Below are 15960 nucleotides of genomic sequence, written 5' to 3'. Positions count from 1 at the left end.
TCTCTGTAATAGCCCTTCCGGAGGAAGTCTATGCCCAGAATACACGGGGCCTCTGGGCCAGTCACAATAGGATGTTTCTTCCACTCTTTCCCAGTCAGGCTCACCTCAGCTTCCAACAGAGTCAATTGCTGTGATCCCCCCATCACCCCGGCAATGGAAACAGGTTCCGCCCCCACATGTCCTGATGGTATCAGGGTACACTGCGCACCAGTATCAACTAAGGCATCATATTTTTGTGGTTCTGATGTGCCAGGCCATGGGATCCACACCATCCAGAAGATCCAGTTTTCCCGTGCTTCTCCCTGGCTAGAGGCAGGGCCCCTCTAACCCTGGTTATTATTTCTTTCCTGGATGTACATGGTAGAGGTACCTTCAAGGGGATCTTGTAAATCAATCTTCTTGGTTCCTTGAAGTCTGAGCTTTCCCGATAAGGAGGCAATAATTCTTTTCTTGGAGATTTGGGTGTCTTGTTGCTATTATCTCTATCCAGATAGGATAATGTGAAGAATTTCTTGATTATCTTTTCCAATCCTTGAGCTAGTTACAAAAAGTATCTTATATCACATAGTTTCTATTTTAATATTATGCTATAGCCTAAAGACTATATTTTCCAAACTACTTAAAAGAGATTAATACATCATAACTTTCCAACATAACACATATAGTAATCATTTTAATATTTGTGAAGATCTAGTAATATAATATGCATTTTTCACAACACTGTCACCAAAAATCACTGAAATCCGAGTAAATAAAACTCCTTAACACCAATGTAGCATTAAGAAGTGACATTATTTATTACAGGTCTGGTTGACAGTGGGTTTGCTCTACCTAGCATGCACACGATCCACTGCAAGTGTGTTGTTTATATACAGTCACCACATACATATTATAATTCCTCATTACCATAAAACCCTCCCCAGGTTCCCAGGTTCCATTTTTTTACTGTCTTTTTTGGCTGTGGCTGCATTCCCAAGCCAGATGACTTCCCCTTATCTTCCTCCTGTCCTTGCTGAGAAAGCAGATCCTGCATACCCTCTTTCATTGCTAAAAGTACACAGATGCAGTAGAACTCCTTATTCTTGGATTAACCCTTTGGTATCAACACCAAGTTGGGCTGGAGTGTTGATATGCTGGAGGATAGGAAGGCTCTGCAGAAGCATCTGGACAGGCTGGATTGAGGGGTTGAGGCCAATTGTATAAGATTCATGAAGACTCAGTGCCACTTACCGCAGTTAGATCACAACAACCTGTTATGACCTGCTGCAGAAGGTGAGGGTAACCCAGGTTCTTGTTGTTACAGAAAAGTAATGCAATAGTTGGCTCTCACAATTAAGAGCTAGATATTATGTGTATGTTGTGTAGTGATGTTATTTTAATATGTCCCCCATAGTCCTCTTTTCCCTCCCCTCGTAATAGCCTTAGGAGTAGGGGCATTTGGGGGGAGGGCAAGCTTGTTACTAAGAGACACGGCATGGCAACACCTGACCTCCAGTCAAGTTACAAGAAAGCAGTCTCCACCAATGGATGGCAATGAAGAGTTAACTGACAGGCTTTGGGAGGGGCTAGGGTTAGCTGATGCAACACCAAGGGTATATAAGGGGGAGCAGCCATTTTGTGAACGAGCTACTTCGCTATTGATAGTGGAGCCCTGGAAAATGTTAAAAATAGTTTTTGAAAATATTAGGCTTTGTGTTTTCTCAGATCACTGCACCCGTGTAAGCAGTATGATAAAAGATATAATTGTTAGATGTGATGATTGTTTAGTAATTAAATATAATTATTATATAACCATAAGAAGAATCATGAGAAACTATGTTGGAACTTTAAAGGGGGGCTATGTTTAGCTGAAATCTGTGTATACAATAGTGTCGTAAACGGCAGAAGAATTGCAGCACACAATATGCGTGAACAGCAAATCTCAAAGTTTATTGATAACTCACACATATTTATATTGGTGTTAATGAAGCTTATACATATTGCAAAAGCTGAGCTCATTATTGGTTAAAACACACCTAAATCAACCACACCTACTTCTATGCTCTAATGATTATTTTGTTTCTATGTTTACATTCTTGTGGCTATTCTACCTAGGCTATCTTCATTTTTCTGGCAAAAGATTTTCTCCCCCATCTTCATGTTGCAGCAAAGGTCACCATGACCCTTGTCAGTGATTGGACACTGATTACTTAATCCCCAGCTTGTTTCCCCTATCCTTATCCAACGGTATCACATCGAAGTGTCCTTTCTCAGCTAGCCAATTATCCACAAAGCTCTCCACACAATAGAACAATATAAGTTTAATAATTAACATGAAAATTATGTAATGATAGAGTATAAAACACGTTCACCTCGAATGTATGGTCAGAATCAGATTTGGGTGGAAACTACCCCGATTCCCAGAGCTCTTAAATAAAAAGCACCACATATAATCACTTATGTGATTATGTGTTTTTTGAATGCTAACACTAGTAGCCACGAGGGGGGAGAGTGGTGGTGGGCAGGCACCTAGTGCTGTGATTTTTCCTTATTCAGTCCTTTGTTGTAATTTTTGTAAAGATTTAATACGCCTTTTTAAAATTTTAAAAGTGAGGGTCGTTTATCACATTGTTAATAAATCCCTTGGGGTGGATTACAATGAAACAACACTGATCGGTGTTTGTAAATAAATATATGTAGGGTATTTTGTAGAATAACTTAGTTATACAGGAAAATAGGTATGTGACAATTTTTGGTTGTTTTTATCTATACTAATATGACAATACAAAAGTATAGAAATATCACTTGAGAAAATGTGTAAGAAAGAGAAAGAAATGGATAAGAGTAGAAAGATCTCACCACCTTTAGGCCTCATGATGAGACTTGGTTGTTGCAATTTTGATGTCTGGTCAAAGGACTGGTTGCAGACTGGATCCACCGGATGGTGGGGAAAAATCCCAGGGAACTCCGCAGAACACAAAATCTATTGGGTTTATATTCACTTAGGTTCTGGTAGGAACATCCAGATATCTTCCCTGAGGAGGGGAGTATTAACTGGATGATGTAATGTTATGGATCACAGGACACTTCAGGAGTCTTTGACTCTTTCTAAGACAATACAGCTGCCTATTACATCAGTGCAGTTGTGTCCATAATGGCCCCTTATGGCCCATCAGTAGAGGTGAACACCTTCAGGCTATGTGTGAATGTCCTGGTAGTTCCCAGCAGGGGAGTTATCACAGCTGAATTCACTTGAGTAAGGACAAAGAGACAGTACCCACCTCGCCTCCCAGGGTTTGCCTCTTTCCTTATTCAGCATCCAGCTGTAGCCTGGAGTGGGGTTTGCTCGCCCTCTGCACTTGGGAGATTGCTTTGCACATCAGTCACAGTCCAAACTCCAGTTAGTAGGCATATTGGGGAAGGGTAGGCTTTGGTGGTTGTGACGGTGTTCACAGGGGTTTTCAGGTGAGGGAAGAGACGAGAATGTTGACTCCATGTTCAGAAGGCTTGATTTATTATTTTATTATATATATTACATTAACACTATACTAAAAAGAATAGAAGGAAAAGTTTCATCTCAGAAGGCTAGCTAAGCTAAGAATAGAATGAATGAAAACAAAGGTCTGTGGCTTGGACAGAGAGAGAGAGAGAGCCAGCTTTGCCGTGACTGGTCATTAATTCCAAACATCCACACGAGACCAATCACAGATCAACCTGTTGCATTCCACAGCAGCAGATAACCATTGTTTACATTTTGTTTCTGAGGCCTCTCAGCTTCTCAGAAGGAAAAATCCTAAAGAAGGATTTTAATGAAAAGATGTCTGTGACAGGTGGCCAGGAGATGAACAGCTGCTTCTTTGCAGTTTGATACAGTGGGCAAAAGTTCTCTGATGATTTCAGCAATGTTTAAGCCATTAACCATTTCAGTCTCTCACGCAACCCTATGCCATGCTACAGGCTTTGGGAAGAGTGGTTGGAAAGCTGCCCAGCAGAAAAGGACCTGGGAGTGTCAGTCACAAGTGGCTAATATCGTCACCAAATGGGACAAAAGAAACTTATCCAACATCAATTTGATGTGAATAAGCAGACACTTCTTTATTCAGGTGCTGGGAACATGGGAGATAGCTCCTCCAAAAATGTGTTCCACTTAACAAACAAAACTCATCCATTTAATATACCTTTTCTGATGAATTATCATTACATAATTTCTTTTACATACTATGCTTGCTTTTAAAGTTAACCTTTACATTGATTGGTTCTAATAGTTAATAACTTCATCAATATTCTTAAACAATCATTGGTCATCTCTCCAGAGGTCTACTGATTGGAATCCTTAATATTCAAATCAAGATGGGACAGCTAGTGGGTTTCCAAGCAGCATAAGTGGAAAGCACGACGGTGTCCATAGCTTCTTAATCAAAACAGAAGGGTCCAGTAACTTCTTGGTGAAGGTTCTGCCATTACACATTCCATACATAGCACTCCTGACATTTCTATACCTTATACTTCAAAGTTTTCTACTTATAATAATAGCTAACCCTTTTATATTATTTAACTGATTATTTGATCAAAATTTTCATAGCAATATGAGCCAGCAGTGTGCCCAGGTGGCACTGAAAGCCAATGGTATCCTGGCTTCTATCAGAGACAATGTGGCCAGCAGGACTAGGGAAGTTACTGTCCCTCTCTACTCAGCACTGGTGAGGCTGCAACTTGAATAATGTGTTCAGTCTTGGTCCCAGTCACTACAAAAAAGGCATTGAGATGCTGGAGTGTATCTGAAGAAGAGCAAGGAAGGTGGTGAAGGGTCTGGAGCACAAGTCTTACAAGGAGCGATTGAGGGAGCTGGGGGTGTTGTATTTCTTCTGGTTTAAGGTAAATTTGGGAGACAACCTCTGAAGGGGTTCCCCTAGAAAGCAGATTCAAGTAGCCCCTCCTCCAACCGGTTTGGGAAAATATTTCCTTGGAGAAAAGTGGAAAAAACTGTTTATTTGATAGACAAAGCATTTACCAGCACAAGAAATGAACAACGTTAAACAATAATATCTCTTGTCGCTCCAAAAGAGATGCCAAACTTTGAAAGTCCCTGTCGTGGGTTGTAGCGCAGCTTACTCAGTCTCTTATCAGTCCCTCTGGCACTGGAAATGCTGCAGCCCTGGTCCAGCATGGTGGGCCACAGTTGTGAGCTGCTGGTGCTCTTCTGCATGTTCAGTCCAGAGCAGGTTTAAATAGGTCCAAAGAAAAAGACAAACTACAGTTCAGGGAATTTTTCTGCCTCAGTTAGCTAAAAACTAACTAAAAGCAAAGGAGAACCCTGTCCTGCCATCTGTCTGTCCGCAGACAACACAGTCCAGGAACAGGAATGTCCAGGAGTGAGTGCAGTTTCTGAAAACAAATTGTGCTTCTCCTTACCCCCCCTTTGCTTTCAGAACCAATCTTCAGGGTGCAAAACTGTCTTAGATTGGGAATAGGGGTGTGTATTCTATTCCTATCTGTTAGGAGTGGAGCAGTTATCTTCTGTTAATTGGGCAGTTTTCATTATCTCTTCCACAACCAATCTTCTCTCCGGGGAGATATCTTCTGTTAATGGGCCATTGAGTCTCACTGCACGACTCATAAAAATTACATCATCCCATTATGAGATGCTCTGCCCAGAGAAAGGAGCCAAGCATTCCTACCTGGATATAATCAGAGATTCTGGAAGACCATGAGCAGCCTTTTCCCACTGGATTCCCAGAGAAAGCAGCTTTCTTGTCTACTGGATTCCCAGAGGAAGACCAGGCCCATCTAAACCACCACTAGACCTTCAGAGGAAAACTACAGTCTTCTACAGGATCACTGCTTCAACAGAACCACACCTGTCACTCCAGGAGGACTGCAGCCACCATTTAATCAGACTACTACTACCACCCTGAGCCACATGGTGTCAGGTCATATTCTGACTCTGTCAGTGGTTTTTTTTGTTTGTACTATTACATTTGTATTTTTTGTTTTCCCAGTAAAGAGCTGTTATTCCTATTCCCACGTTTGCCTGAGAGCCTTTTCATTTCAAAATTATAATAATTCGGAGGGAGGGGGTTTACATTTTCCATTTCAGAGGAGGCTCCTTCCTTCCTTAGCAAACACCTGTCTTTTCAACCCAAGACAAAAACTTATTTCTGGGCTAAACAGACAAATGGGGATAGGAACATCATATCATCATATCCTGTCACCTCAGGACAGGTGTTTAGCCCGGAGAAAAAGAGGATCAGAGGAGACCTTATTGCTCTCTACAACTACCTGAGAGGAGGTTGTAGCGAGGTGGATACTGGTCTCTTTTCCAAAGTAGCAAGCAATAGGGCAAGAGGAAATGGCCTCAAGTTGTGCCGAGGAGGTTTAAATTGGCTACTGGGAAACATTTCTTCACATAAAGGGTTGCCAAACATTAGAACAGACTGCCCAGGGAAGTGGTTGAGTCGCCTTTCCTGAAGGTATTTAAAAAATGTGTAAACATGGCACTTAGGGACAGGGTTTAGTTGTGGACTTGGTAGTTTAATGTTTGGACTTGATGGTCTTAAGGGCCTTTTCCAGCTTAAATGATTCTATGATACATAATTCTGTTCTATAATCTGTGGCCCAAACTCAAACTTTTAACATATTTTAAGCAGCAGAAAGGGTACTGGAGATCTTCACTAGGAATCAGAAGAGAGGTCCTATTTTCCCGTTGTCTGGCTTTGCAGTGACTGTGATTTTTAGAAGCTACTTCAGTTTAAATGCCACTTTCCTTATAAGAACCCAATATAGATGGATCATTTTATCCTAGTCACATTACTGTGCTACTTTCTTTGATCAAATTTTGCTCAGCCTGTTCTCACTTCTCACAGATGGTCATGGTAAGTTAAAATTTCGAATATATGTGGAGACAACAGCTGTAACTATTGCTGTAATTTGAGTATTAATTAAATTTATCCTTTTTAAAGGTTTTTTTTCTTGCCTGCTGCTGTATCTTATGACTTGCTGTAAACTGAATCAGCAGAAGTTCAGAAAAAGAAGCCCATGTTGTCAAATGCATGGTGCTTTCCAAAAGTCAAACAAAAGACTAAGTTTCCAATGAGAATTCAATATCTTCATCTATGAAAATGCTATTATCCAGAATGACATCATGATAAAAGTTATTATTAAGGCAGTGATTGACATTGAATCTATGTATTGGTATATTTGAGTGTCCAGAAATTAATGTTTGAGTGTCCCAGTCTTTCCTCAGATGCATCTGTAATCTGTCATTCCTCACACATAGTAACTGCCTATATGTATATGAGATGGAGAAATGTGCAAAAGGCAAACCAGAGACCCATACTTAGGATTTAATAGTACTGGAGAAATCTGCGTATATAAGTTAGGAACCACCTAAATTACAGTCCATATTGTTAGAAAGGAACATCTATGATTTGTATTGTTGTAGGTGTTTTGGTTTGACAATTTGAGATTTCCTGGCCAATGCACCAGCTAGTGTGGTGGGTTCAGTGCTGGCCAAATGCCAGTGCACCCACTAGAATGTACTTACTAATTTCCTGCTGTGAGATAGGATTAGCAGGAAAGCAAAGCAGGCTCAAAACTTTGAAAGGGTATAAAGAAAAATTTATTAACAGTAACTAAAAGAAAGAATAATAAGAATCAGAACAAAACCTTCAGAACACTTCTGCTCCCCCTACAACTTTTTCTTTCCCACTGACAATGTACAGAGATAAAACCTAAAATTTTCAGTCAGTTTACCACCTCGAGAATAGTCTTTTCTTCAGGTCATTTAGGTCCCTCTTGTTAATGTTATGGAGACTTCTCCACAAGAAAACAGTTCTCTCGTGGCTCTCAATTTCCACGAATAGCAGCTGCCTGGAAAAATATGCAATCATTAAGTCCCTCCCCTTTTTTCACATTTATTTCCCACAACTGTGTCTATGGGCCATGTCACCTTATGGGGTACTAGTTTAAAGATGAGCTGTTCAAGAGCAAAGGTTCTCTTCATCTATCTCTGGAATCATCTTCATCTCTGAGAACAGAAGTCTTCTCTCCCTGGGGTCACAGGGTACTCATCACTCTCTTTCTCTGTTGAAACTTCTCATGGGATCACAGCTACTTCAGCATTTGCTTACTTTAGCATGGAGGCCTTTGCCTACAATTTGAACAAGTCATCTCTCCATACTTGCACGCGTTACAGGGAAAAAGAGTCAGATGTATCAATTACATCCTTCTCCATAACTTTACAAGAGGATTTCAGCCCCAAGACTAAGGCATCTCCTCATCCCTCCCATCTGGGACTTGACTTTTTCTTCACTGACCTTGGTGTCTTCATGTTACTCTTCTATGTGCCTGCACTTGTCCTTTTCTCTCACTCGAGGGAGGACTGAAACACTGAAAGAGTTAATATCTCTCATGGGGCCTGCAGATGGTAATGTGACCCCAGCCCGGCTCCATAGCTTTCGCCAGGAACTGTGGCCAGGTGCTTGAAGGGAAAGAGAGAGTTCCCGGGTTTCTTTCATCTTTAACATGTGCTTTTTGCAGAGGCGTGTACAGCTTTCCAGTGGTTCAACAGATTGTCAATTCCCAAAGCCAACCACTGATTAGTTTCCTGTCAGACACGGAGGAAACAGCCAGCAGCCTCTCCCAAAACATCACTTCCGTGATGCAAAACCAGCACAATTGTCTAATTTCACCAGATATTATCAACACTGGGTAATGCATTCAATCATAGCATTCAGAATGAGATAATAATAACAGATTTTGGTGTGTGTGATCTTTATATATGGATTTGTTTATTCACAGTCTTCTTCCTCCCTCTTACTCAGGCTTGTTTAAACTAGACTTCCTTGATATGTTTGACAGCTTTCTAGAAAAACTTAAAAAGCAATTAAATACTGCAGTTTACTTCTCACAGATGCCACCTTCTTATCTAAATAGAGGATTTTTAACAGATTAAAAAGATTATTTTTGATCTTATTTTGCTCCTAATTTGCTTTCCTTAAGATATTGCAAGATAACTGTCAAATTTCCATAACTTTTGAGGACCAGTATCTGTAAATTACCTATCTTCTAGGGAAAATACATGGTTTCCTGACTAGCCTTGCACGTGGAAACCAAATTTTTACTTAGAAACGTATGTTTTGCATATCAATGCGTTACTTTTTCAGCTTCTGTTCTGTCAGCTAATGCAGTTCATTGATACCTATGTTCATTCTTCTGTTTCAGTTAGCAGTTGCAGCAACAGCAGTAATATTTTAAGCTGTACATTATTATAAAATGTAAAATTTGAGCATTTTTCTCAGAAAGTGATTAGGTTTTGTCTGCTTAATGGATTATTTTTTTACTTCTCTCTGATGTTCCCATTTCATTAAACTCCTTCAGTTAATACCTTTGAGTAAACTCCATTTTTTCCCTGCTCTAGTACTAATCTTACCTTTATTGGTTTTTCAACTAAAAACTCTGAGGTCCTTTTCTTTCTCATTTGACCATTCCCCTCTAAAAGGGTGAAAGCAGATGCCCTGCCTGTTAAAAAAAAATCCTCTATTTGCTCTTAGCTCAGCTGTTTCTAGATTGTTTGTACATTGGGAGATCTACTACCTTAAATTTTTGTTGGTGCTTTCCTGATCAATGTCACCATTACAGATTGCAGGTATTGCCAAGATACCCCTCTTTTCATATGTTCCTGTTCCCAGCCACCAGACTTCTAAATAGTATTGGGAAGGGAAGGTGGTGGCTGATGCATCAGGTCAGAGATTCAATCACTTCTCAACAGTTCTTCCTTCCCCCCTTGCTAATATGGATCTCAAACCACTTCCTCCTCTTGTCTCACTCACTTCCAAGTTCCCCTAAGTTGGAGATTTATAGCAGAAACTGGAAGGCACACTGCTCCTTATCAGTTCATGAGGTATTTTTTGATGAGACAACACATTTGAATTTATATACAAACAATATTTTCTGTATTTAATTCTGAAAACTGTGAAATGGTATGTCCTTCACATATCGGGGGGAGGACAAGTGAGAGAAAGTATAATATATATAGGAAGTGTGGTGTTAAGCTATAGGAATCCATCAAAATACAAGTCAGGATAGAGAGGGTTGTTTAGAAATATTTGAATTGCGGTATCAGTACATTAACTCCAGTATAGCACAGTGGGAAATCTAGTTGCTCTAAAAAGTGTGGAAACCCAGAGCACTGGGAATATTTCTCTGTCTGCTCTGGGGTGTCCTGATCCCCAGGGGAGCACTGACTTTGACTCTCATTCATGGAGAAAGTTTCCCAGACTTCAGGATAGATTAGAATCCACAAAAGTGGGAAATAGATTATAGAGAGTAGTGTAGGTGTATCACTTGGTGAGAAATTTAGGTTTTGGGATTTTTAGTATGTTGTGGATGGAAGCAAGATGGAGGACACAGAGTGTTGTCCTGAGTTTCTTCTTCATGCTTCTTCTTCCTTCTTCTTCATGGGTTTGGGTGGCATTTTGTAAGTGAGCAGAAAAGTCCACATTGCGGGCTCTTTGGGATCAGTTATTGGGTTAAAAGGGAAAATAATCTAGGTGTCAGTTCTTAATTGGATAATTTAGTCTTAAAAGACCTTGTAACAAGAGATTGTTAGCCATTTTGTGCCTTCTAATGAAAAGCTGCCGAACTCACAGTAGTGAAACTGTTTTACTGACAAAAAATAATAAACACTTGAGTCTGAACATGAACTACTGTTTCAAGTGCCTTCAATCCAGACCCAGAGAAATCGACAACCGGTATCCCGACAAAAAAGAGTTGCCATGTTAACAGGTAGATTTACTGTGTGTTGCTGGGATACTTTTGATTCTCTTTCAGAAAACAAATGTAAACATAACTAAGACATCTCTGCCACACATTTAAGTATTAATTTTTGGGTTTAGCAGCATTTGGGATTCAAGGTCACTAGGGTCTACAAAGAACTGCTAAGGCAGGAAGTGTTTATAGAAGTGAACAGAAGTAGAGAACTTAAGTTAGCTCTTAAGGCATGCTGAGAGGTATAAGAATTCTTAGACCAGGTCTCAACTGTTATTTCCAAATCTCAGCAATTCATAGCTGATCCTTTATGAATGGTTTTGGTTAGACACAATTACTCATGATTTATGGGTGATTCAATTTTTGTGGTTTAGCAGCAATAAAAGCAGTTGTATGAACTAGGTGAAACAAACAACTTGCTTCCAGTAGTGTTGTCCATTAAAATTGGATTCATTACCTGGTGTGCAACAAGCCAATAATTACACTGATTATTTATTTCAGAGTTGCACAAGCCTGGGTGCTCCATGATATTCTGCAAATCAAGAACCCCAACTATCAAGACTTTTTTTCTATTTATACATTTTAGCAAACGAAGGGATTAGTGTTCATTGGCTACAAGTTACATAGTTCTCTTTATAATTAGTATCCTATCTTCTACTGGTTAATGGTTCTCTAACTTCTCATGTTAATTACTCTGCTTGCTCAGTCTTTCTTTTCTTTTGGTAATCCCACTTCTGACACCAATTTAATGTTAAGATCCACTGGAATAATGATAGGCTCTGATTATTAAAAGATGCCTCTGCCCAAATTAAGATGCAAATGAGATCATATGCAAAAGTCAATAGTATGTATTTTATTCAACAGTAAATGTGAAGCAGAGAGACAAAGTGGGGGAGAGAGGGAGAGAGAGAGAGCAAGACAAGGAGAGAGAGGCAGATTAAGTAGAAAGATAGTCACCACCACATGGGTTTCTGTGGTGTCCTGCCGGCCCTTCTTCTGGACTTCTCGGTGGTGGGAGTCCCCTGAGTGTTCTTCTAGAGGTACCACTTCTATACAGTCAAAGCTTTGTTAACCTCCCCTGAGGTCTGAGTTCACTGAAGCATGTCTAGCCCTAAACCTTAACAAGGAAATTCTACCAAGTGATTTTTTTTTCCTAACACCTGGACATCACTTACAGCTTGTTTGCTGATCTCTGTTTAATGGATTAAATCTCCCTTCTGGTTGATTAGGCTTGAAAGTTGTCTTGGGTACAAAGACAAGGATGTAGAGTTTTCAGCACTGTCTATTCAAATACTCTTAGCGCCACAGCTATGGGCATGGTTTCAGCAGGGAAAAAATTGTGACCACAACTGGAAGGGGGTCCATTTTTTCTGGCTTGCTTGAGTGAAGGGATCAGCAGATAATGGCACTGTATGACCTGCAAGTCCCATTTGAGTCTTCTAGGATGCTTCTGCAGGACAAGGTGTGGCATTGAAATGACAACTCTGTAACTGCAGCCAGGACCGGTAGGGTTGGGGCTGTTTTTCTTCAGTGCCCAATGAGATAGGCCATTTACCCCCCCTTCTGCCCCACAATGGGGCAGTGACCTGAGACAGTGGTGCCGACACCGAGTCCAGCAGGTGGCAGGAAGAGGCAGCAAAGTGGCAGCACTGACCTCACACACACACCAGTGCTGTTGCAGAGAAGGAGGAGGAAAACTGACACCGCAAGTCCGGAGCTGCCCCAGGCAACACCAGCACCCCCCCATCTGCCACCAGAATTGCTTCATAATACCCTGCCTTCCCGATTTTTTTTTTTTTTTTGTTCCGGGGGAAGGTGGAACTGGAGGCTTCTCCATCATCTTGTCTTTGTCCTCTGATCCACGCTGGCTGCTGTGGTGGCCACCATCTTGGGAGGAGGGACTTATCCACCATCTTGTTTTCTTTGTTCCCAGGGAGACCACAGCACCTTTGTATCTAGTGATTATTGCTGTTATCTTGGTTGTTGCTGTTTTCCTTTTTAATAAACTGTTGTTTTTTCACATATCTTTTCTCACATTCATCTCTCCTTTTTGGTGAAAGGGGACTTGTTAAAACTAATAAGGGAGATAAGTCATTTTAGATTCTCCACCCTGTATAATTGTCTTAAACAAAGACAAAAGTACACAAAGATCAAACATTTGAGACTGAGTGGAAATTTTCCAAAGTAGAAATCCATTTTGATTTAGGTGAAATGTACATATTTGAGTTTATTCTGTAGTTTGAGAACATAGCTGTTTAGTCTGACTGCCTGTTCTCATAAAAAGCCTAGGCTCAGAGAAACTGCTTCAGTGAAGGACAGAGATAAGGGCGTGGGGGGGGGGGAGAGACAGAGACTGCTGTGAGAGCAGGTCAACCTGACCTAGGAATTCTTTCTGATAAAGAAGAACTAGCAGCAAATGTAACGCGAAATTTGTAAAAATGAATATGTATGAACCTATTGTGAAATTGCATGCATATATATTTGAGAGGGGGATAAAAAAAGATCTGGAGTTCCCAGAGGTGCGCATGTCTTTTAAAGAGAGTAATTTCCACATGCATCCAGCACTGTAATAAACATACCAGCTTTACAACTTTCACAAAGTTGTGGAATTTTTGTTTGTTCCCGCAACACATTTTGGCGAGCCAGCCAGGAGAGACCTTCTCTGTCCTCACAGGGGCAGAGTCATAGATGGACCTCCTGAGGCATGCCCCAGGATTTTCCCAGAGGAGCTCCGCTCGTCTCGGCTTGCCTCTTGCGGAGACAGACAAGGACCTGCTGGTGTGCGGAGGATACGGTATGTATTGAGGGACCCCTGGGGGAAAAGAGAGATAGGATGGCTGAATAAGTCACTCAGAGATGTCTGAGTGCTCAGCCTCACTCCTGTGCCTGCAGGCAGACTGGTTGATAGAGCGACTGGACTAGAGACAGGAGTTCACTGTCCGACAGAGCTACCGCTAGCAATTCTGGGGGAGAGTCGAGTGAACCCGTGTGCGTGTGTGTGTCTGGTGTCTGGACAGTGTATCATTGTATAGTTAATGCATTGTGTGGTTAATGTTAATGTGTTGGTAATCGTGCAAGTGAGTGGTGTACAAAAGAGAGCAAGCGAGTGAGTATACCTACGCTGCGGGGGGGTTTCTACCTGTGATTGAAGGGGCTGAGTGAGGCCTGAAGCACCGAATAAAGCAGGCTGTGGGGGCGGGGAGCGCCTGGCAGAGAAGTGGAGCAGGTAGTGGAGAAGTGTGGGTAAGGACATTTATTGTGTAAAGGTGGTGATTTGTGTAGATTGTGCACACTCTTACCGTGGCTAGATGAACTCAAGGGGTTCCTCTGCCCCAGTGGTTTGGACTCGACCCCTAGGAGTTTGTGAATCCTGTGAATTATTGGATAGATAGAAGAGACAAACGAGTTCATTTAGAGGGGCTTTATCAGACTTCAGCTGGTACTATAGAAAGTCTGGACTGGGAACAACCTGCCGTAGAGGATTTAGAGTTCCCTGTGATAAATGGAATAGCCTGCCTCTGTGGGCAATTCCTGAGAGCCTTTGGTGCATCGAGAGGCTGGCACCCTTGGTGGGGTACTATTGCAGTGCGGAGTTTGTGAGAGACGCTTGTATTGCTTTTCTAATAGGCATCAGGGCATATGCCCCGAGTGTAAATTGAAGTTTCCTGATCAAGCTGATTCAGAACCTAAGATCTTAAAGCTTGTGTGTAGGAGATTGTAGTAAATCCCATGGACCTGGCTAAGGCCCCATGGAGAATCTGAACAATAGGAATGCTGAGAAAGCAAAAGAAATTCCTATCTCCCTGACCCCCGCCCCATAGCCTATCTCTCTAACCCTATAAGGCTGTTACTTTAACCCTTACTATTGGTCAAATCTGGATTCCCCTAAACCCTTACCATTGGTTAAGTTTGGATTCTCTCCAACCCTATAAAAAGGGCATACTGTAGCCCATTTGGGAGAAGAAGAGCTGTCGCTGGGACCCTTCACAGACTTCCCCAATAAAGCCATCTCTGTGGAACCAGCCAGCGCCTCTCCTTCTCTCTCCGCCGTCTGCTGCAACCTCAGCCCAGGGCACCCCTACCTAGCAAGCAAGAGTTGAAATCCTAAGAGCTTGTGGTCACTATAAGAGCTGATAATCACCAAGCTTGCTATGGGGGTTGGCCCACGGCGATCAGACTGAGCTAGCTTAGCTTTGGGCACCCTGTCCCCCTGGGGACTGAGCTCCTGGGCTATCTTGCACTGATTTATGATTAGGCCAAATCAGAGGGTTTATTATAGTGGCGCCCAATGATGAGGAACCCCCTCAGAGGCGATATTCATCGATGAGCAGCGAAGCCCCCTGGGGTATTCTGTACTGCCTCACCAGACGACACTACTCCTGTGAAGAGACTTTTTTGTTTTAGAAGAAACTCACCGGGAGGGTCAGTTCGACCCTCAAATTTACATCTGAACGAAAAAAGTTCAGAGGAGAACTGACCTCAGCAGACCCCTTCCACAGATTCTGGACCCCAAGAACTGTAAGTATAAGTTAGCTAACATTGCGCGCATAAGTTCTGGGCTCTAAACCTTTTTTTTTTCGTTTTTTTTTTTTTTTTTTTTTTTTCTGCTGGAAGGGCTAAAATTAACATGGGTACAACTCTTAGTACCTTAAAACTAACTAAAATCGAGAGAGAGATATACTTAACCATCTTAGAAATCTAACAACTTTTCCGCCGGCAAGCTCTCAAAAACTAACCTTAAAAAATTTGTAACATGGATTATTTCGCAATACCCTGAAACTAATAAGGAAGCTGTCACTGAAAATTCGTTTTGGGATAAGATTGGCAACACCATATATATCTCACAAACAAAACAGGATTTTTCTGCAACTAACTATTTGCCTCTATTTCATATAATAACTAAAACAATTGAAAAATGTAACAGAGAAAAAATCTTAAGGCTAGCAACAGACACTTCCTCTTCAAATGCTAATGACTGATAAAGACTCTAAGGAATGTCGCTTGCATGCCTCACATCAGCTCCTGGGTCCTAAAGCTCTCCCCACCTCTGCCCCCCCCACGGCAGAGGCTACGCTGCTCACCACAGCCCCCCCCCCCCCCACCTCCCCCCCCTCTGCGGGATCTGCGCTGCCTAACTCCCCGCTTCTGGACTTATCTATAACTGCACACTTCCCCCCTCCCTCCGGCTTGGTTTCCTCATCGCCTCCGGTCCTG

General features: G+C 41.7%; 1 long non-coding RNA gene across 1 annotated transcript; it reads right to left on the bottom strand.

The window, feature by feature from the left end:
- Positions 1-11571: 11571 nt before the first annotated feature.
- On the bottom strand, positions 11572-15757 carry LOC118701517 (uncharacterized). The gene is made up of 2 exons (XR_008508919.1): positions 14046-15757; positions 11572-13558 (listed from the first exon to the last, which is right to left on the bottom strand). It is a non-coding gene; the product is annotated as an uncharacterized LOC118701517 (long non-coding RNA).
- Between the last annotated feature and the right edge of the window lie 203 nt (positions 15758-15960).

Source organism: Molothrus ater, chromosome W, assembly GCF_012460135.2.
Source record: "Molothrus ater isolate BHLD 08-10-18 breed brown headed cowbird chromosome W, BPBGC_Mater_1.1, whole genome shotgun sequence".
Taxonomy (NCBI): Eukaryota; Metazoa; Chordata; class Aves; order Passeriformes; family Icteridae; genus Molothrus; species Molothrus ater.
This window is presented reverse-complemented; position numbering and strand designations above follow the sequence as displayed.